The sequence below is a fragment of the Aquarana catesbeiana genome, linkage group LG01 (assembly GCF_042186555.1).
Source record: "Aquarana catesbeiana isolate 2022-GZ linkage group LG01, ASM4218655v1, whole genome shotgun sequence".
Taxonomy (NCBI): domain Eukaryota; kingdom Metazoa; phylum Chordata; class Amphibia; order Anura; family Ranidae; genus Aquarana; species Aquarana catesbeiana.
Genome location: NC_133324.1, coordinates 341106454 through 341128392, shown reverse-complemented (window position 1 = coordinate 341128392; position 21939 = coordinate 341106454). Strand labels below are relative to the sequence as shown.

Sequence of the window (21939 nt, the reverse complement as noted above, 5' to 3'; positions counted from 1 at the left end):
TTGTGAAATCTAGATAATTGCTCATTAGCAGCACACTATTTGGAGTGAGTTTAGGTGGTGGTGGGGGGGGTGGGGGGGTTGTGAAATCTAGATAATTGCTCATTAGCAGCACACTATTTGGAGTGAGTTTAGGTGGTGGGGGGGGGTGGGGGGGGTTGTGAAATCTAGATAATTGCTCATTAGCAGCACACTATTTGGAGTGAGTTTAGGTGGTGGGGGGGGGGTGGGGGGGGGGGGGGGGGGGTTGTGAAATCTAGATAATTGCTCATTAGCAGCACACTATTTGGAGTGAGTTTAGGTGGTGGGGGGGTGGGGGGGTGGGGGGGTTGTGAAATCTAGATAATTGCTCATTAGCAGCACACTAAATACACTCAAACAAAATACATTCCAAATGAGTAGACTAGGTGGATATGTTCCCATCACTTCATGCTGGAAGGTTATTGAAGGAAAATATACATGCATGACAAAAAATAACAGTAAAAAATTCCAGCATGTGTGAGGATAAAAAGGGACATTCACACTATATTGCAATGATGGTAAGTAGTGTTTGAAGCAAGAAATACATCACATTATCAAAGATTACATAAAAGAACATGTGATGCTAATAAAAGAAAAATATCTTACCTTAATATAGTCCTTCTGCAGGACCTGTATGATGGCAGAACAGGTCTCTGGGATAATGATCCCCAGAGCCTGGGGGGAGATGCCTGTCGAGAACTTAAGGTCCTGCAGGCTTCTCCCTGTGGCCAAATACCGCAAGGTAGCGACCAGCCTCTGCTCCGGAGTGATGGCTTGCCTCATGCAGGTATCCTGCCTGCTGATATAGGGGGTCAGCAAAGCCAACAAACGGTCAAAAACGGGGTCCGTCATCCGGAGAAAGTTCCTGAAATCCTCAGGATTATTCTCACGGATCTCACGGAGCAAAGGCATGTGACAGAACTGGTCACGCTGAAGCAACCAATTCTTGGTCCATGAACTTCCTCCTCGCCCTGTTCATGGACTGGTCTTGGGCTGAAGAATAAACTACAGCACCAAGCACATACAATGCACGAGCTCTACGACGAGTACGTACAGGTAACATGGCTTCAAAACGGTCGGCTGGTCAGAACGCACTAAACAGAACGCACTGAAGAACAGCAAGGCCTGTGAAGAACGACCTGAAAATCAGGAACGAGCGGCCAATAAAACAAAGATTTCTCAATGCCAACTGACCAAACGCACTGAAAAGCAGATACAAACCTCACAAGCACAGACTGAACAACAGTTTAAAACGAACTGAAAAATACGAGTCTCACAAGCGCGAATCGTCTCTCACCAAACTTCTACTAACACGAGATAAACACGAGATTAGCAGAAAGGAGCCCAAAGGGTGTCGTACGGGCTATTGAACTTCCGTTTTATAGTCTCGTCGGACTTGGTGTACGTCACCGCGTACTAGGCTGTCGTACTTTTGTGTGGTCGTGTGTGTGCAAGTCCGTTCGTTAGAAAGTCTGCCGCAAGTCCGCCGAAGGTACGTCGGAAGTCTGTCGGACAGGCTGTCGGACTTTTGTAGACGAAAAGTCCGACCGTGTGTACGCGGCATAAGAGTCCTCAAACCTTTCCAAAAAAAAAAAAACAAGGATCATAACAAGTTTCAAAACTGAGTGACCTCTTGATTGAGCTAGAGTTGGCGAAGGCAGATCCTGTCTGCCAGGAATAATCTATTTGGCCACTGCTCATGGCGTAAATCTGGTCATGTCAAAGCTGCCATACAGCCTGCAAAGAAATGGGTAGCACAGGGCTCAAAAAACAAAAGAGATAATAATGTATCCTTCCCTCGATTCTTGTATTTTTGCAACTTCATCAGTGATCAATCCTGGACTTTCATCTTCAGCTTTTTTTAACCCACTTTGCCAGCCTTAACATCGTCAAGTATGACAATACAGCAGCTAAACATAGAAACCTAAGGAGAACAGTATCTGTTAAAAAGACCATCTGCCACAATCACTCACAATCTACTGATCAAAATGGTAGTAGAGGTAAAGATCCCAATTGTCAGTGCCCAATTAACAAAAAACTCACCCTCTTAAAAAATGTTGTGGGCTTAAGGCAAAGACTTTGCAAGAGTGCAAAGAACTTCTCCGGAAATTTGGGATATGCTATAGGTGTTGTGCCTTCTCAGACCATTTTGCTAAAGAATGTAAGGTTAATTTCAGGTGCACAGAATGCAACAGTGACAAACATTTTGCAGTTATCCATTCTACCCCACGTAATGATCCACAGCATCCAGGTACTCACAGCCAGCCCTGCCTCAAACCATGGTGAGGAGCCACAAAGTCATGTTTCAACTGCAACAACCGTTTCCTCTTCATGTACTGAAGTCTGCGGGGAAGGCTCCCATTCCAAATGTTGTGCCAAAGTATGTCTAGCCAAGATATACCCAGAGGGGCAACCAGAGAGAGCTACCAGACTGGCCGCCATAAAAGATGTACACAGGAAGAGATCTGTGGTTGAACCAAAATTCTTTGAGATCTTCGGCATAAAAGGACAATGCGACACCATATACTCTCAAGACTTGTTCTGGTTTGCGTAGAGACTTTTGATAAAAGGGCTAATGTATACATTGTCTTTTCGATCAAGGGAAATATGCACATACCCTTGTCATTAACTGAATACGATCGGTTACCCGGCAACAGGGAGAAGATTCCTACTCCAGAAGCTGCATAATACCATCCCCACTAAAGGCATTTGGCTGATCAAATTCCTGTTATGGACATGAGTGCTGATATCTTAGTTTTGGTTGGAAGAGACATTCTCCGAGTACATAAGGTGCATCATCAGTTTAACTGTCCTGACAACATCCCATATGCACAAAGACTTGATCTAGGCTGGATAATAGTGGATGATGTATGTTCAGACAAGATGTGCAAACCATCTAAGGGTCAACTCCTTCAAAACCTCAAACTTTAAAAGAAAAATGTATTAACCGCTTACTAACTGGGCACTTTCACCCCCTTCCCGCCCAGGCCAATTTTCAGCTTTCAGCGTTGTTACACTTTGAATGACAATTGCGCAGTCATGCAACACTGTACCAACAAAATTTTGATCATTTTTTTTTTAGCTAGATGGAGCTTTCTTTTGGTGGTATTTAATCATCACTGGGTTTTTTATTTTTTGCTAAACAAAGAAAAAAAGACCAAAAATTAAAAAAAAATAAGATTTTCTTAGTTTCTGTTTTTGTAAATAAGTAATTTTTCTCTTTCACTGATGTGCGCTGATGAGGCTGCACTGATGGGCACTGATAGGTGGCACTGATGGGCACTGATGAGGAGGCACTGATGAGGCTGCACTGATATACAGCACTGATAGGTGCCACTGATGGGCACTGACGGCTATAAATTATGGGCGCCCTGATATCAGTGTAGATGTCCCCTGTGTGGATTGCCGCTTACTGGCTCTCCTCTCCTCACATGCTGTCAGCGTGGGGAGATGACTGATGATAACTGGCAAATCCTGTTTACACTGTGATCAGCTGTGATTGGACACAGCTGATCACATGGTAAAAAGCCACTGTAATTGTCTCTTTACCCCAGTCTGTGGCCGCTCCTGGTGACATCGTGCTGATGTAGGACGAAGCTTCAGCGTCATTGCGTCACTTCCTGTTTGGTCTGTGGAACACATGAGAGTCCTGAACTTCCCTGTTTTTACTGTTCATTGATTTTAAACACAATATAAGTGCATTGCTATATGTTTCACATAAAATAAAAGGAGTTTAAACCTTATTGCACTATGAATTGTCATTTCTCTTTGTATATATTGCATACATTGAGTTGGGGGCCGATTACATAAGGAAGCAAGAATAAACAGGATCTGTGTCCTATAATACAGCAGTTTGGCTGTGAAGGTGTAATACCCCTTGAGGGGAGTGCTCTCTGGTGAGTGCATTAACATAACATAGGGGAGCACTGAGTGGAGCACCTGCACTTTCAATTTGTTTACAAGCATGGATAAAAGGCACAAGTAACCTTGATTTTGATTTTGAATGATAGTTTGATCTTATTACATCATGTATGGACTGGATACTAGGGCTGGGGAAAAAATTCGATTGAAATCTTGAAACGAGTTGAGAGGTCAAATCGATTCAAATTTTCAGCAAATCGATTTTTTTATATATTTTTTTTCACTATGACCGGCAAAGACACTGCGCCGGTCCTGAGGAGCTGCGGGCAGGAGTTTTTAGGTGAGGCCGCGGCTTCGGCCTAGTCCACGAGGGTGGACGGCGCAGACTAGGCAGAAACCCTGGCCTCGCCTAAAAACTCCTGCCTGCAGCTCCCCAGGACCGGCACTAACACCGCGCCGGTCCTGAGGAGCTGCGGGCAGGAGTTTTTAGGTGATCAATTCAAATTTTCATCAAATCGATTTTTTTAGCCCGACCTCGATCCAGTGACAAGAGCACAAGAGCACAAGAGCAGCGGCTCTCCTGGGTCTCTCCTTCCTCAGTGACAGGAGCCATTGGCGCTTTCTGTGGCTAATGGGCACAGAGAGCTGGCTCAGTATGGGGGCACTCGGTGAAGGGGAGGGGCCCAGAGCACCCTCGGCAGGGGACCAGAAAAGAATAATTGCACAGAGCAGGTAAGTATGACATTTTTACTTTTTTTTAAATTCCTTTACAAACACTTTAAGTTAATTCCTATTGATGATGGCAAGGTAGAAATGAAGGTCGCAAATAAGGTACTGTAAAGACTTTTATCAGACTACTGAACAACTGAAGGTTGCTTTATCTGCACTTGAAGTAAAGAGTGTACAGTTCCCCAACATAAAAATAAGAACTTTCAGCTGAACTTGGATTGTGTACATAAAGAAGCCATGGTACCCTATAGGAATAAATTATGTTCTGGACCAGGTCCGAGTCTCATGTTTGTGCTGTGACACGGCTTCTTCACATCACAGCCCCACCCCCTTATATTACAGTTTCCCCTTTACATCAGTGTCATCAGTCCTTCCCTTCACAGCCCCCCCCCCCTTTTTACATTGCAGAAACCCCAATTTACATCACAGAACCCCCTTTATAATACAGCCCCCTCTTACATTACAATGCCCCTCTTTACATCACACCACCCCCTTTTTACATTGCAGAAACCCCCCTTTACATCAGAGCTCCCCCCTTTACAATACAGACCCTCTTTACAATACAGCCCATTCTTTGCATTACAGTGCTTGCTTTACATCACAGCCCACCTTTGCATGCAAATCCCCCCCTTTACATCACAGTGCCTTCTTTACTTCTTTAAATGTCCTTTGTCGCCCTTCATATCACAGCCCCCCACCTTTCATTACAGACCTCCACCCTTTACATCACTGTCCTCAGCCCCTTTCCTTGCATCCCAGTCTCCTTCACCCCCCCCTTATTTGAATCCTGGTTCCCTTCACAGCCCCCCATCCTTGCACCTCAGTCCCCTCTACAGCCCTCTTACTTGCATCTCAGTCCCCTTCACAGCCCCCCTCTTGGTAACCCAGTACCGTTCACAACCCCCCCTTGTTTGCACCCCAGTCCACTTTACAACCCCCCTTACTTTTATATCAGTCCCCTTTACAGCCCACCCATCCCCCTTTTTTTGTACACTGATCCCCTTCAAAGCCACCTTTCCTTATTTGTACATTTGTACCCCAGGCTCCTTCATGACCCTATTCCTTGCATCCCAGACTACTTTACAGTCCCCTTCCTTGCACCCCAGTCATCTTTATAGCCCCCCTACTTTCATCTCAGTCCTTTTCACAACTCCCCTTCCTTGTATCCCAGTCCTCTTCACAGCCCCACCCCCTTTTTTGTATACTGGTCCCCTTCACAGCCCCTCTTCCTTACTTGTACCCCAGTCCCCTTCACAACTCCCCTTCCTTGCACCCTAGTCCCCTTTACAGCCCCCTTACTATCATCTCAGTCTCCTTCAAAGCTCTCCCACTCCCTTACTTGTATCTCAGTTCCCTTCACAGCTCCCTCTTACTTTCATCTCAGTTCCCTTCACAGCCCCCTCTTACTTTTATCTCAGTTCCCTTCACAGCCCCCCTCTTACTTTTAGCTCAGTTCCCTTCACAGCCCCCTCTTACTTTTATCTCAGTTCCCTTCACAGCCCCCCTCTTACTTTTAGCTCAGTTCCCTTCACAGCCCCCTCTTACTTTTATCTCAGTTTCCTTCACAGCCCCCCTCTTACTTTCATCTCAGTTCCCTTCACAGCCCCCCTCTTACCTCTATGTCAGTTCCCTTCACAGCCCACCTCTTACTTTTACCTCAGTTCCCTTCACAGCCCCCCTCTTAATTTCATCTCAGTTCCCTTCACACCCCCCTCTTACTTTTATCTTAGTTCCCTTCATAGCCCCCCTCTTAATTTCATCTCAGTTCCCTTCACAGCCCCCTTCTTACTTTCATCTCAGTTCCTTCACAGCCCCCTCTTACTTTTATCTCAGTTCCCTTCACAGCCCCCCTCTTACTTTTAGCTCAGTTCCCTTCACAGCCCCCTCTTACTTTCATCTCAGTTCCCTTCACAGCTCCCCCTCTTACTTTCATCTCAGTTCCCTTCACAGCCCCCCCCTCTTACTTTCATCTCAGTTCCCTTCACAGCCCCCCTCCTACTTTTATTTCAGTTCCCTTACTTTCATTTCAGTTCCCTTCACAGCTCCCTTCTTACTTTTATTTCAGTTCCCTTACTTTGATCTCAGTTCCCTTCACAGCCCCCCTCTTACTTTTATCTCAGTTCCCTTCACACCCCCTCTTACTTTTATCTCAGTTCCCTTCACAGCCCCCTCTTACTTTTATCTCAGTTCCCTTCACAGCCCCCTCTTACTTTTATCTCAGTTCCCTTCATATCCCCCTTCTTACCTTTATCTCAGTTCCCTTCACAGCCCCCCTCTTACTTTTATCTCAGTTCCCTTCACTGCCCCCTGCTTACTTTTATCTCAGTTCCCTTCACAGCCCCCCTCTTACTTTCATCTCAGTTCCCTTCACAGCCCCCCCTCTTACTTTTATCTCAGTTCCCTTCACAGCCCCCATCTTACTTTCATCTCAGTTCCCTTCACAGCCCCCCCTCTTACTTTTATCTCAGTTCCCTTCACAGCCCCCATCTTACTTTCATCTCAGTTCCCTTCACAGCCCCCCTCTTACTTTCATCGCAGTTCCCTTCACAGCCCCCCCTCTTACTTTTATCTCAGTTCCCTTCACAGCCCCCATCTTACTTTCATCTCAGTTCCCTTCACAGCCCCCCTCTTACTTTTATCTCAGTTCCCTTCACAGCCCCCATCTTACTTTCATCTCAGTTCCCTTTACAGCCCCCCTTTTTTTGTATACTGGTGCCCTTTCCAGCGCCCCTTCCTTCCTTGCAATCCAGTCCCCTTTATATGAATGCCCCTTCCCTTACATTACATTTCCCCCTCACAACACTCCTCCAATCGATCTTACCTTACACAGAAGGTAGAAGCCAGAAGGCACAGGATGTTTGGACAGAGGGCTGGACATGCGGGACATGCTTTTCATGTTACCAGGCAAGTGATTGGTTGCCAGGACCGCCCTGCATCTTAGCACTAAATCACCAGCTTGTTAACTTGAAAAGTACGTCTCGCATTTCTCGCCCTCTGTCCGGACATCCCGCGCCTTATGCCTTCTATAGGATAAATGCAGCAATGGCGGGGGAAAGAGGATGTCAGCCAGGAGAGGATACTCAGGCTGCTAAGCTACATTTCTTACGACTAGGTTCACATCTCTAGTGAACACTGGAGAACACACGTTATTAAACGCACAGAGAAACACAGCGCACGAGGGTGCAAATAATTCTTAATGGTACCCCCACACATTGACACCCGCAGCATGTTTTCATGTACACCAAATGGTAGACGTGCATTTCGTTTCGTTCTGAATCGAAATTCGGACAAATTTTTCATTATTCGGAAATTTGTATGCATTCGAATTTCCAAATTACAAAAGTAACAAATTTAAACGAATCCGAAAAAAAAAAACGATCAAATTCGAAAACAAATTCGATTCGAAATTGAAAAAAATAGAGAACGATTTTCTAAAAAATACAATATAATAGAATGCAATAGAATATATATATATATATATATATATATATATATATATATATATATATATATATATATATATAAATTATTATATTATTATATATTATAATATTTTTTTAATATTCTGTTCTGTTGTTTTTCTATGCTTTTCTTTTCTATTATTTTCTATTCTATAAGTCTTTTCTATTCAAATTCGAATTCATTCTATATGAAATTCGAATTTCGGAACATGGCTTCTGAAGTTCGAATTACATATGGAATGAATTCGAATTTGAATAGAAAAGATTAGAATAGAAAATAATAGACTAGAAAAACAATAGAACAGAATAAAATATAATATATATATATTATATTTTTTTCTATTCTGTTCTATTGTTTTTCTATGCTATTCTTTTCTATCATTTTCTATTCTATTCTAATTTTTTCTATTCAAATTTGATCTCAGTCTATATGAAATTCGAATTTCGGAAGATGTTTTATATATATATATGTATAATATGTTTTTCTATTCTGTTCCATTGTTTTTCTATGCTATTCTTTTCTATTCTATTCTAAACTTTTCCATATGAATTTGAATTCATTCTATGCGAAATTCGAATTTTGGAAGATGGCTTGTGAAATTTGAATTTTGTATAGAATGAATTCGAATTTGAATAGAAAAGATTAGAATAAAATAGAAAATAATAGAAAAGAATAGCATAGAAAAACAATAGACCAGCATAGAAAAAATATAATATATATATATATATATATATATATATATATATATATATATATATATATATATATATATATATATATATATATATATTCATATATATATATTCATATATATATTATATTATATTATATTATATTCTGTTCTGTTCTATTGTTTTTCTAGTCTATGCTTTTCTATTATTTTCTATTCTAATCTTTTCTATTCAAATTTGAATTCATTCTATACGAAATTCGATATTCGGAAGCCATCTTCCGAAATTCGAATTTCGTATAGAATGAATTCAAATTTGAGTAGAAAAGTTTAGAATAGAATAGAAAAGAATAGCATAGAAAAACAATGGAACAGAATAGAAAAAAATATTATACATATATATAGATAACATCTTCCGAAATTCGAATTTCATGTAGACTGAAATCAAATTTGGACAGAAAAGATTAGAATAGAATAGCACAGAAAACAATAGAACAGAATAGAATAAAATATAATATATACATATATTATATTTTATTCTATTCTGTTCTATTATTTTTCTAGTCTATTCTGTTCTATTATTTTCTATTCTAATCTTTTCTATCCAAAACAGAATAGAAAAAAAATATTATTATATATATAATATTTTTTTCTATTGTGTTCCACTGTTTTTCTATGCTATTCTTTTCTATTCTAATCTAAACTATTCTACTCAAATTTGAATTCATTCTAAAAATTCGAATTTCGGAAGATTGCTTCTGAAATTCGAATTTCGTATATAATAAATTTGAATAGAAAAGATTAGAATAGAAAAGAATAGACTAGAAAAACAATAGAACAGAATAGAATAAAATATATTTTATTCTATTCTATTGTTTTTCTATGCTATTCTGTCCTATTATTTTCTATTATATTCCAATCTTTTCTATTCAAATTTGATCTCAGTCTACATGAAATTCGAATTTCGGAAGATGTTATATATATATATATATATATATATATATATATATAATATTTTTTCTATGCTGGTCTATTATTTTTCTATGCTATTCTTTTCCATTATTTTCTATTATATTCTAATCTTTTTTATTTGAATGTGAATTTATTCTATACGAAATTCGAATTTCGGAAAATGATTATATAGAAATAGAATGAAATCGAATTCTAATAGAAAAGACTAGAATAGAAAAAACAATAGAACAGAATAGAAAAAAAAAAAAAAAAATATATATATATATATATATATATATATATATATATATATATATATATATATATATATATATATATATATATATATATATAAAACCATCTTCCGAAATTGGAATTTGGTACAGAATGAATTTGAATTCGAATAGAAAAGATTAGAATAGAATATATTATATTTTTTTCTATTCTGTCTTATGTTTTTCTATGCTATTCTTTTCTATTATTTTCTATTCTATTCAAACTCACTTTCATTCTATACGAATTTCGCAAAATGGTTATATAGTTTACTTTTTCAAATTCGGTCAAATTTTTTCGAATGCGGTTGAATTTTTTTGAATACGGGTAAAATTTTTTCGAATATGAAACTAAACGAATCCCGAAAACGAATGTAACGAATGCAACAAATTTAACAAAGTGAATTTAGTTAAATAACGAATCGAAACAAAACTAAACTAAACAAATTTTTTCATCCTGCACATGTCTACCAAATGGTACAGTGCGATTACAAAAAAGGGTTGGGGAGTTCTTCCCCCACACTTACTAATGGGTAAGGCAGCCCATTGAAATGAAGGAGTTGCCCTAACCACAATGTAAATGCACAAACACACGCAAATCTGAACCAAGCCTAATTATCTATTTCTTATTGTTCTCTGTTGTCTAACTTTCCTCATTTTTTTTATGTTGCATATCAGTATAATTTTGTATCTATTTCCCCAAAAAAATGTAATTACCTAAAGTTTTATTTCACACATCTATTAAACTGGAGACTAAATAATAGATGCAGTAATGTGCTATTTGCTTCAAGCGGTGAAGTCAGTACAAGCTGTACATCGTTGCATTACTTTTTCATATATAAAATATATACAACATAAGTGTGATTCTATATGCCTATATGTGTTATACAGACATTGTGGGTTTTGAGACAGGTGAGCTGTGGGTTTTATTCACTGTGTCACTCACTGCGCAGTAATACACTCCAGAGTCAGTGACTTCAACTTGATTTTTGCTCATAGTATAAGACATTTTCTTCGAATCATGTAATCCTATAAATCCTTTATGGTTTTTCTGTGTTAGGTCACTAAGCAGCATGGTGGGGGCTCGACCTGGATACAAGACATACCAAAAAGGGTAAGAAGTGCCTGAAATTTTATATGTGCATTCCAGCAATAGAGAGTTTCCTTCATTAATGATCTGAGGTACCGATGTCTGGTTTACAGACTGCCCTTGAAGTCCTCCTGCAGATAAAATGACAACATTATTAATAAGTAATATATCAAATAGATCTACATTTGTTTAACATATGAATATCCAAGGAAACCACAACCCAGAGCCTCTCTTATCCAGCTACAGAAATCATGTTTCATTTATAATACTGCATACCTATTAGAATAGCTCCAGACACAATACATGTGATGATGAAATCCATGGCTTAGGTATCTGTGCTTGTACACTATGCTCTCATGTGTATGTGAAGATAGGACTATAGACAGAGATCTATATATCATCACCTGACCTCTTTGTTACTTCCTGCAATCACTTACAGTCAAAGTTTAGAGCTTGTTTTTCTGGTTAAGGAAAATACATATATTCATCCAGTAAAATGTTCACCTTGTAAATATAACATTGTTTTTTTTTTTTTATTTCTGATAAATTATCCATTTGCCATAGTCCCCAATCTTCTATAATGTCTACAAATATACTTCGTTTTCCATGAAATATAATTTGTTTCAATTAATAAGTTACCTAGCCTTATACTAAATGTATACATTTATTAAAATTTACACAAATATTCAGATTTGCATTTAGTAACCAAATCTTGATTGCTTTGATAATAGACAGTCTGTAGTGTGTGTGTGGCCCTCTGCACACTAACATTCAGTCAGGTAAGGTAAGTAGGTAGATAGATTCAGTAAATCACTGGATGATGATTAGGCTCCAGGGATTTGTATGTAAGACAGCACATTTAGCTTCCTTTACTGAGGCTGTACCCTACCTGAGCCTTTCTCGTTGTGTAGGGCTGTCATAGGTAAATGCAATATGCCAATTGACTGGAAATGTTGTGATGCTGAACAAGCATGGCTGTGTCCAAAGTGCTGTTGAACCTAGAGCACACCAAAGAGCTGCTGAACCTAGTGCACACCACATAGCTACTGAACCTAGTGCACACCAAAGAGCTGCTGAACCTAGTGCACACCAAAGAGCTGCTGAACCTAGTGCACACCAAAGAGCTGCTGAACCTAGTGCTCACCAAAGAGCTGCTGAACTTAGTGCACACCAAGGAGCTGCAGAAGCTAGTGCACACCAAAGAGCTGCTGAACCTGGTGCACACCAAAGAGCTGCTGAACCTAGTGCACACCAAAGAGCTGCTGAACCTAGTGCACACCAAAGAGCTGCTGAACCTGGTGCACACCAAAGAGCTGCTGAACTTAGTGCACACCAAAGAGCTGCTGAACCTAGTGCTCACCAAAGAGCTGCTGAATTTAGTGCTCACCAAAGAGCTGCTGAACCTAGTGCACACCAAAGAGCTGCTGAGCCTAGTGCACACCAAAGAGCTGCTGAGCCTAGTGCACACCAAAGAGCTGCTGAGCCTAGTGCACACCAAAGAGCTGCTGAACCTAGTGCACACCAGAGAGCTGCTAAATCTAGTGCTCACTATTAGACAAGATGGATGAAGGGTGAATAACAGAGGTGTAAAATGTTTGCCAAGCTGCCCCTTTAGACAATCATGAAGACCCGGTTGCAATTGAAAGATTGGGTGCAGTGCTGTCTATGTACAACTTTAATATAGAACATGCCTTGTAGACTTTTTTTGTTCAATCAACAATAATTTTGAAAATAAAACATCACTGCTTTAAGGTAGCAGATTTTCATCCTTTGCTGTAATGGGAAAAGGACAGTTTGGGTGCAGTACTGTCTACCTACAACTCCTAATATTGGCATGTCTTGCAGAGATTTTTTGTTCAGCCAACAATAATTTTGAAAAGATTTTCAGTGACATTAAAACAAATTCACAGTATGCGCTCATCAAATAAAGTGGATCAGAGATCGCTTTGGCACAGCAACCACTGCTTTCCTATTAAGCGTGCAAGGTATAGAATGTGGTGAGGGTGATACTTACTGGTTGGGGAGGGCTTTTCTGCTGGAGGAACACTCCATTTATTCATTGGATCATCTGATGCACATTGGTGTTTTAAATTAACTATTTCTTTATCAATCATGTTATGGGACTTTGACGAATTGATCTAGTATATCATTTTTGAGGTTACGCAGATTTTCATTTTACAGATGTCTATTGGACATATCGGTTTCTTTATCTGATATACTGGTCATTTTTATTTGATGCACCTGTTTTGGTGCTGCATTTATTTGTACATTTTTTTAAAAATTTGCATGCTTCACTCCTTATTGCTGACTGCCTGCGGATATCTATACTAGTGCAGCTTGGTTTATTAGATAAATGGACACAGGGAGACTGAGGTCACATTATCAAGTGTTTAACCTGGATTTGATTAAATATTCAACATCATTATTTATAATGACATAAAGCATCATGCAGGAGCTCTATCCAGTGGCCAACTTAAGTATTACAAGTTGTGCCCATTAATATTCTCAAGGGCTCCATCTAGTGGTCAAACACATTCTTACTATGTATTATTATTATTATTATTATTATTATTATTATTATTATTATTATACAGGATTTAAATAGCACCAACAGTTTGCACAGCACTTTATGACATGGTGGCAGATAGCAAAGTTACAATACAATTCAATACAGGAAGAAATAGAGGGCCCTGCTCTTTAAAGCTTACAATCTAAGAGCGAGGGTCAAGTGATACAAAAGGTAATAACTGTGGGGGATGAGCTGATGGAGAAAATAAAAGTAATACCTTGGATTACAAGCATAATTAGTTCCAGAAGCATGCTTGTAATTCAAAGCACTCGTATATCAAAGTGAGTCAGATAATTCGTTCCACAACCACTGCTGGTGTATGCAGTACTGTATGTGGCCAGAGGTGTGGGGGCGCTGGTGTATGCAGTAATGTATGGGCCAGAGGTGTGGGGGCGCTGGTGTATGCAGTACTGTATGTGGCCAGAGGTGTGGGGGGCGCTGGTGTATGCAGTACTGTATGTGGCTAGAGGTATAGGGGCGCTGGTGTATGCAGTACTGCATGTGACCAGAGGTGCAGGGGCGCTAGTGCAGGGATAGGCTTCTCTGAAGAGAAGGGTTTTAAGGGACCCTCTTAAAGGGGACAGAGTAGTCGTTTGACTGACAACATGAGCCATGCCAAACAAATCTCAGGAGTAAGATCATTACAGATCCTTCAGTGTAGGTCAGGCATGTCCAACATCCAGCCCGCAGGCCATTTGCGGCCCACGTTCCGATTTGATGTGGCCCGTCACTTGGAATTTACATATATATCCATCTGTGGCCCCCAAGCTTGAGCGTGTTATGTTTTTTTGCTGTGAATATATCTATCTTCTTTAGCTGAACAAATCCCTGAGTTCCGTGCTCATTGTTAGGATGAGCCAGTCCGGGGGGTGTGTGGTTGGGCGTGTTCAGAAGCCGATGTGCCAGAGCCGCTATGAAGCTGACAGCGCACAGAGCCAATCACAGGCATTGTGACTATTCCCGATCTCTGAATCTGCGGATTGCACAGTGCCTGTGATTGGCGGTGGAGCTGCGCGCTGTCAGCTTCCTTGCGGGCTCGGGTACATCGACTTCTGAACACGCCCAACCACACACCCCCCGGACTGGCTCATCCTAACAATGAGCCCGGAGCTCTGGGATTTGTTCAGCTAAAGAAGATAGATATATTCACAGCAAAAAAAAAAAAACACGCTCGAGCTTGGGGGCCACAGATTGATATATATGTAAATTCCAAGTGGGGGCCACATCAAACCGGAACGCGTTTCCTTTCAGTCAGTGAGAGGCACTTGTGGATTTGGCTGGCTAAAGAAAAAATTATTATTTAAAAAATAACAAACACTCAAGCTCATCCTTACCCCAAGAGGCGCTTGGGGATTGGTCAGAGGCTAAAGAAGAGAAGGAGATATATATATATATATATCTTTTTTTTTTTTTAAACATGACACGCCTGAGCTCATCGTTACCCTGAGAAGAGAAGATATATATATATTATATATCATCATATATTGTCATCAGTGTTACGAAATGAATAGTATTCCGTTTGCAATAAACTTTACATAAAATATTTAATTTGCATTTAATTTTAATGGTTCAAAAAAAGTCAGGTAAAATGGTCGGCCCTCACGCATGTTCACTTCATGAAATCTGGCCATCTTTGAAAAAAGTTTGGACACCCCTGGTGTAGGTGATACCTTTTCCTCCACTGTGGCCCTTCCAGCTACTAGACACAATTAGGACACGGACAGTCAGATCATGCCTAAATCTGGCTGATTTTTCTTGGATCTGTTTTGGCACACAAATGCTCAAACTCCTGAATGAATTTTCAGACATTCCTGGCGATTTAAGTTCTTCCCTGCTCACTGCAGCATATCCTTTGGGCAAACATTCCCCCTTCTTGGGTGTGTGGTAGTCTGATTTACAGGTGCCTGTGACGGTTGGGTATCCTCCCCCTGACCCACCTTTTTTTCCTAATTGAATTATTGCATTCGTGTTGGTGAAACGCTCCTAGCAGCGATCCAACTTACAACTTTGAAAATAATAAGCTCGGTTTAGTCCCTGAAGAAGATAAAAACCATGGGTGTTTTTCGAAACGCGTTGGAGGGTCTGTCTTCCTGACAGCTTCTGGGCTTTGGTTCATAGTTGGTCTTTTAATTCTGTGTTTTTCATGTATATGTCTTGGTTTTATCCAATGCTTTGTATTGTGTTTTTCACCATGAGTTGTCCATTCATGTAAAAAAAATCCAATTATTTTTCTATACTCTCTCTGTCTGTGATCCATTTAAAGTCCCACTTCTCTGAGGAAATTGTTCTTACTATATGTATATGGGGATGGGATCAACAGACAGTGTCAACAGTGTTTTATCGGCTAACAAAGGCAAATTCCTTTCTTTACAGAAGGAGATAGTCGGACAGATTGGGGTAGGGAGTCCCATAGAATGTTAGGGGAATGACAGAGAGGAGTAGAAGACACATAATGATTGGTAAGGTGGATGAGTCTTCATGACAGACTGAAGAGGGGATAGCCTATGTAAAGGTAAGCTAACGAGGAGGGAGTTGCAAGACAAATATCGGTCAGGAATCTTGTACAGCAAATGCTCATTTCCGATTAGCAGGTGCTCGCTCCTATGCATAAGTTCAGGATTGTGAGCATAGAAGCCTAGTCCTTGCATGTCTAGTTAGACTTCTATGCTCATGATCCTGGACATGCACACAAGAATGAGCAACTGCTGCACAGAAATGAGAATTTGCTGTACAAGATCCCTGACGCTATCTTGTTACAGAAACAATTGAGTACTCTCCGTGATACCTTTTTTTTATTTACACTAAAACCCAATTTTTCAGGACAAACTTTTGGAATGTGCCCCCTTCTTCAGGGACCAAGCAGGACTGTTATTGTATTCCAGGAAGTAAGCGCTGCATGAATCGGTCACCATTAATCAAGATGGTCATAGCCAGAAATGCTAGGGGGTTGTTTATCAAAGTGATTTCTCAACAAAATAAAGCATGGAGACATGGATGGATGGGGGAGTTTACTTTAAATATCTAAAATTAATTGTGTTTTTGGTTTGTGGTGCTCAGATACATGGAAGATCCGCTTTAAACTGTGACCAAATAATAAATGAATTAATGTTCTTGCACCAAGCAGTAGAGTCAGTACATGCTGTATATTGTTGCATTGATTTACATATTTAAAATTGAAAGTTTGCATGTTGTAAAATGACATAAGTATGATTCTGTATGTGGTATGTAGGCACTGTGGGTTTTGAGACAGGTGAGCTGTGGGTTTTATTCACTGTGTCACTCACTGCGCAGTAATACATTCCAGAGTCAGTGACTTCAACCTGTTTTTTTGTCATGTTATAAGAAAATTTCTTTGGCTCATGTGTTCCTGTAAATCCTTTATCACTCTTCCGTGTTATATCACTAAGCAGCATGGTAGGAGCTTGACCCGGATACGAAACATACCAAAAAAGATAAGGACTGCCTGAAATTTTATATGTGCATTCCAGCAATAGAGATTCTCCTTCAATAATGATCTGAGGCACCGATGTCTGGTTTACAGACTGCCCTTGAAGTCCTCCTGCAGATAAAATGGCAACATTAGTAATAAGTAATATATCAGATAGATCTACATTTCTTCAACATATGAATATCCATGGATATTACAACCCAGAGCCCCTCTTATCCATGCTACAAAAATCACATATCTCATTTATAATACTGCATACCTATTAGAATAGCTCCAGACACAATACATGTGATGATGAAATCCATGGCTTAGGTATCTGTGCTTGTACACTATGCTCTCATGTGTATGTGAAGATAGGACTATAGACAGAGATCTATATATCATCACCTGACCTCTTTGTTACTTCCTGCAATCACTTACAGTCAAAGTTTAGAGCTTGTTTTTCTGGTTACAGAACATACATATATTCTATATGTACATATGTATATCTCATCATCCCCCGACCACTTCCTGTATTCACTTGCGATTAAAGTTTGGAGCTTTTTTTTCTTTGGTTACATAAAATATGGATATCCATCCAGTAAATGTTCTGCTTATAAATTTAATTTTTTTTTATTGCTGTTAAATTAATTCATTTGCCATAGTCCCCAGTCTTTTATAATGTCTACAAACACCCTTAGGTTTCCATGGATTTAAATTATATGTAAAACAAAAAACAAATAATGGATACAAATATTCAGATTTCATTTTAGTAAACAAAGCTTGATTTGTCCTATAATGGATAGTCTGTAGTGTGTGTGGTCTTCTGCATTCAAACATTCAGTTGGATAAGGTAAGTAGGTAGGTCAGGGCCGCTGATAAGGCAGTACAGCCAGTCCTCCTGTACTGGGCCCAGGCCCCATCAGTTCAAAAGGGGGGTCCGGACACCTGCTGAGCAGGAGATCTGGCTGTACTGTCTTATTGCAGACACCAACCCTCTTCTGCTTCCCCCCGCAGCACTGCCAGCTTCTTCTCCTCTTTCTCCCTCCAGCCGCACTGCAGAGGGATTGGTCCTAGCATGTGTGCCCCTTCCATATGCTGTCCGTGCCCCTCCATGTGCCCCTTTCCCCCGCAGTGCTGCTGGATTCCCTCCTCTCCTCTCTGGAGCTTCTACGGGCACACGGGGGGGGGGGGGATGTTTCAGGATGGAGAGCGGGGGGGGAAGGGGCCAGTAAATATGTCATTTACTGGCCCCTTTCTTTCCTGAATGAACACAGTGAGCAATTGGTACCAATCACTTATGTGTCCATTCATCAATTAAGCATTGTAAACTGTGTTTATTATGCTTCAGTTTGTGAATGAGCAGAAAGCTTCAGAGCATTATCTATTCATTTATCTGTGCAGCTGAGATTGCAGAGAAAGGGACTAATGTCAGGTAGGCTGTATGGGGCCCCGTGATTTCTAACAGCAGCCCTGAGGTAGGTAGGTTCAGCAGATCACTGGATGACAATTAAGCTCCAGGGTTGTTGGATATAAAGGCAGCACATTCTGCTTCCGTGCTGAGGCTGCAATAAATATGCAATATGCAATAAAAAAATATTGACATGACTTGTAGAACAGTAATTGTAATTTGTATTGTACTGTCTGCCCTAATGTTGTAAAGCGCTGTGTAAACTGTCGGCGCTATATAAATCCTGTATAATAATAATAATAACAGTAGAAACATAGCCAATGCTGTTTTCTAATTAATTATTTTGGATTATGCTGCCACCTTGTGACCTTTGTTTGTATTACGTCTTTTTCCGTGTTTCCTTACCCTTACTTATGAAATTTTTTTTCCTTTTAACTTGGCCTAAATTGATGAAGAAATTCGATTTTTTCCATTTTTTTTTTATTGGATAAGTAATATAGCAGAATGTAAAACATATTGTTTTTTTTTTACAAAATTTTCGGTCTTTTTTTGTTTATAGCGCAAAAAATAAAAACTACAGAGGTGATCATATACCACCAAAAGAAAGCTCTATTTGTGGAAAAAAAGAACAACAGTTTTGCACGACTGTGTAATTGTCCGTTAAAGCAATGCAGTGCAGAATCGCAAAGTGGGTGAACCTTCCGGAGCTGAAGCGGTTAAACTACTGTGTTTTTTTTTTAAAGCCATTTGATTTAAATCCATTGTCTGTCTTTTATTTATGAATCTTTTTTATTATTCATAAATATTTCATTTTCAGTACGACATCCAATGTATTTGTTTTTTAGTATGACTTTCCCGTTTTACTTTTTTTTATCCTGTGCTAAAAGCAGAGCTCCATGTTAAAAAAAAAAAAATGAAAAAAAAAATGCTTTTGCTGCAATACCCCACAGTCAGTCTGGTGTTGTCCAACACAGTAAGTCCTCTCGACCACTAGATGGAGCTGTTCATTTGGATTAAATAGGGCCAGCTTCAGTTAACCCACTTCCTGTATTTCACAATATCATAGCACAGAATGATGCTTACATGGAATTATGTAGGTGTAGCACCGCCTGACCCCCAGAGGCATGAGAGAACCACTAGAGACAGGGTGGGCTAGCATTTCACCTCAGGGTAAGGTCCCCCTGTCTCATAGGTATAGTGGGACATGTAGAAAGATGGGTGCCAGTCACTTTTAGATAAAACAAAAAAGAGTTTTGTTTAATTTATTTTTTACTCACAGTCAAATGTGTGAGAGGGTTAGGGTTGCATATACTCAGAATTAAAGCAAAACTCCAGTACTTAATGCATTGCATCACATCAAATCACAGGGGAAAGAGCCTTTAAATTGGGACCAATACCCCCATGATTGGATTCTTTAGAAATCACCATTAGCAGGAACTTTCATCTTATGCAGGAGAGTCAACCCGCCTCCATGGAACTCCAATCTGCCTCCAGTGAAGATCAACAGCACCAGGCCTCACCACTTCCCAGGCCCCTTCTGGGCAGACAGGCCTAAATCAGCAGCTCTATCACGCACATCCTCCCCTGGATGCAGCTGGGGGAAAGAGGAGTTGCATCAACCAGCCCCAAACACCTATAGTGCCTTGAAAAAGTATCCACACACCTTGAAATTTTCCACATTTTGTCATATTACAATCAGAAACGTTAATGAATATTTTTGGGATTTTATGTGATAAACCAACACAAAGTGGTACATGTCACGGAACGCCCCACACTCCGCTTGAGTGCTTCCGTCATATACCGCTTCCTAAGTTCTGGAACACGAGTCCAATGGATCTGGCTATAGGAACCCCAAGAACTAGACAACACCAGTCTTGGAGTACATCAGAACTGTTTTTTTTTATTTTGAGATTTCACAGACCTTTATACAGCAGGGATGACTCAAAGCTAACCTAATTAACATGAGCTAATTTACTACAAAATTTACCCAGACCAGATGACAGACTTGTAGGCACCGAGCTTCACACATTAATATAAACACAATAGCTGGAGCTAATTACAACTAACAATACAAACAACAATCTCCCCCCTCCTCAGCCCAGACCATTCGTCTATTAGCCAGTGCTGGTGGCTAATGTGATCAGCTCTCTCAATTAACATAAACAACAATGGGTGAAAAGACTCTTAGAGCCACACTAAACACATTATAGCAGAATTGATGACATTAGCATTTAACAGTACGAGTCCCAATGGTATAAATCAGTCACCATTCTAATATGGCATATAAAGGGTTCCAGAGTCTGTGTGTTTTGGGGGGGACATGGAGCTGAATCCATAGTAACATCAACCCCAGGGTCCCCAGGCATACAGCTCACAGAGAGCACCATTCCCCCAAATGCTAGGGCCCATAATCGGTGGGCAACAGGCTTGCATACAGTCCTCTCCAACAGCCTCCGTCCCGGCCAGGTCCGTGACATTTCTCCCCTTTCGGCAGGAGACTAACACAGGAGGAGACCCCAGACGGGTTGACTCCGAAGTTAGTAAACAGCTCCAGTCCTCTACTGCCTGTACCCACACCGTACCCCAAATAAATTATTCCAAACAGAGTATCACTCACCCAGCCAACCTCTCTGTCATGCTGTTGGGGATCGGGGCCCACTGCCCAGCATCCCTGGGGTATACAGGTGGAGACTGAAGTCCCATCCACCTTCACAGGAAATCCATCCTCTGTTAGTTGAGGGCAGAGTCCAGCAGTCCTCGGCCCTGTTGCCAGCCCTTCTGCTGGAAACCCCACACCATCTGTTCCGGCTAACTGTTGGAGAGGGAGGCCGACTGCCCCGCCTCCCTGGAACTCTGTAGTTGTTGCTGGTGCTGGGCAGAGGTTGGTAGCACTCTGCCCTGTTGCCAGCACTTCTGCTGGGGACTCCGCATCCTCTGCTCCAGCTAACTGTTGGGGCAGGCAGCTGGCTTCCTCCCCTCCCAAACTGTGTAGCTGCCATTGGGGAGGTGAGCCGGCTGCTTCCTTTTCCATTCCCTCATCTGGCTGCTGGGACGACATGTCAATGGTACTGTCTCCCAGGTACACGGATCTTTGCTGGGGAGGAAAGCCCACTTCCTCCACCCTGGCCAACTGTTGGGGAGGGACAACACACACCTCCTCTCCCTTCTCCCCCTGTATCTGCTGCTGGGAAGTGATTGCCATCTTCTCACCCTGAGCCTCCACAATTGCTGCAGGTGTGGGGCAGAGGTCTTGGACCCTCTGTCCGGTTGCCAGCACTTCTGCTGGGGGTTTGCTAGGTGGTTCCTCCTCTACAGAAATGTCTATTAAATCCCCAGTCTCTGGAAGTGGTAAAAGTGTGGGACAGAGGTCTTGGACCCTCTGTTCAGTTACCAGATCTTCAGCTGGAGAAGTTTGTTTTAACTCCATAGATGCTGCTGGCAGAAAATCACATGTCCCTGTCAGTGTTGTGGGAGAAAGG

At 40.8% G+C, this 21939-nt stretch overlaps 2 long non-coding RNA genes across 2 annotated transcripts in view; one reads left to right on the top strand and one right to left on the bottom strand.

Moving 5' to 3' along the window:
- Positions 1 to 11765, bottom strand: part of LOC141136695 (uncharacterized) — a 40643-nt gene extending 28878 nt beyond the window's left edge. The window contains exons 1-2 of the long non-coding RNA XR_012243680.1: positions 11330 to 11765; positions 11070 to 11184 (exon numbers count right to left, since the gene is read on the bottom strand). This is a non-coding gene — a long non-coding RNA (uncharacterized lncRNA). The remainder of the gene's footprint in view (positions 1 to 11069; positions 11185 to 11329) is intronic.
- LOC141136801 (uncharacterized) overlaps positions 1 to 19141 on the top strand; it is a 41320-nt gene extending 22179 nt beyond the window's left edge. Inside the window, exons 2-3 of the long non-coding RNA XR_012243681.1 lie at positions 11024 to 11077; positions 19020 to 19141. This is a non-coding gene — a long non-coding RNA (uncharacterized lncRNA). The remainder of the gene's footprint in view (positions 1 to 11023; positions 11078 to 19019) is intronic.
- The last annotated feature ends 2798 nt before the right edge of the window (positions 19142 to 21939 follow it).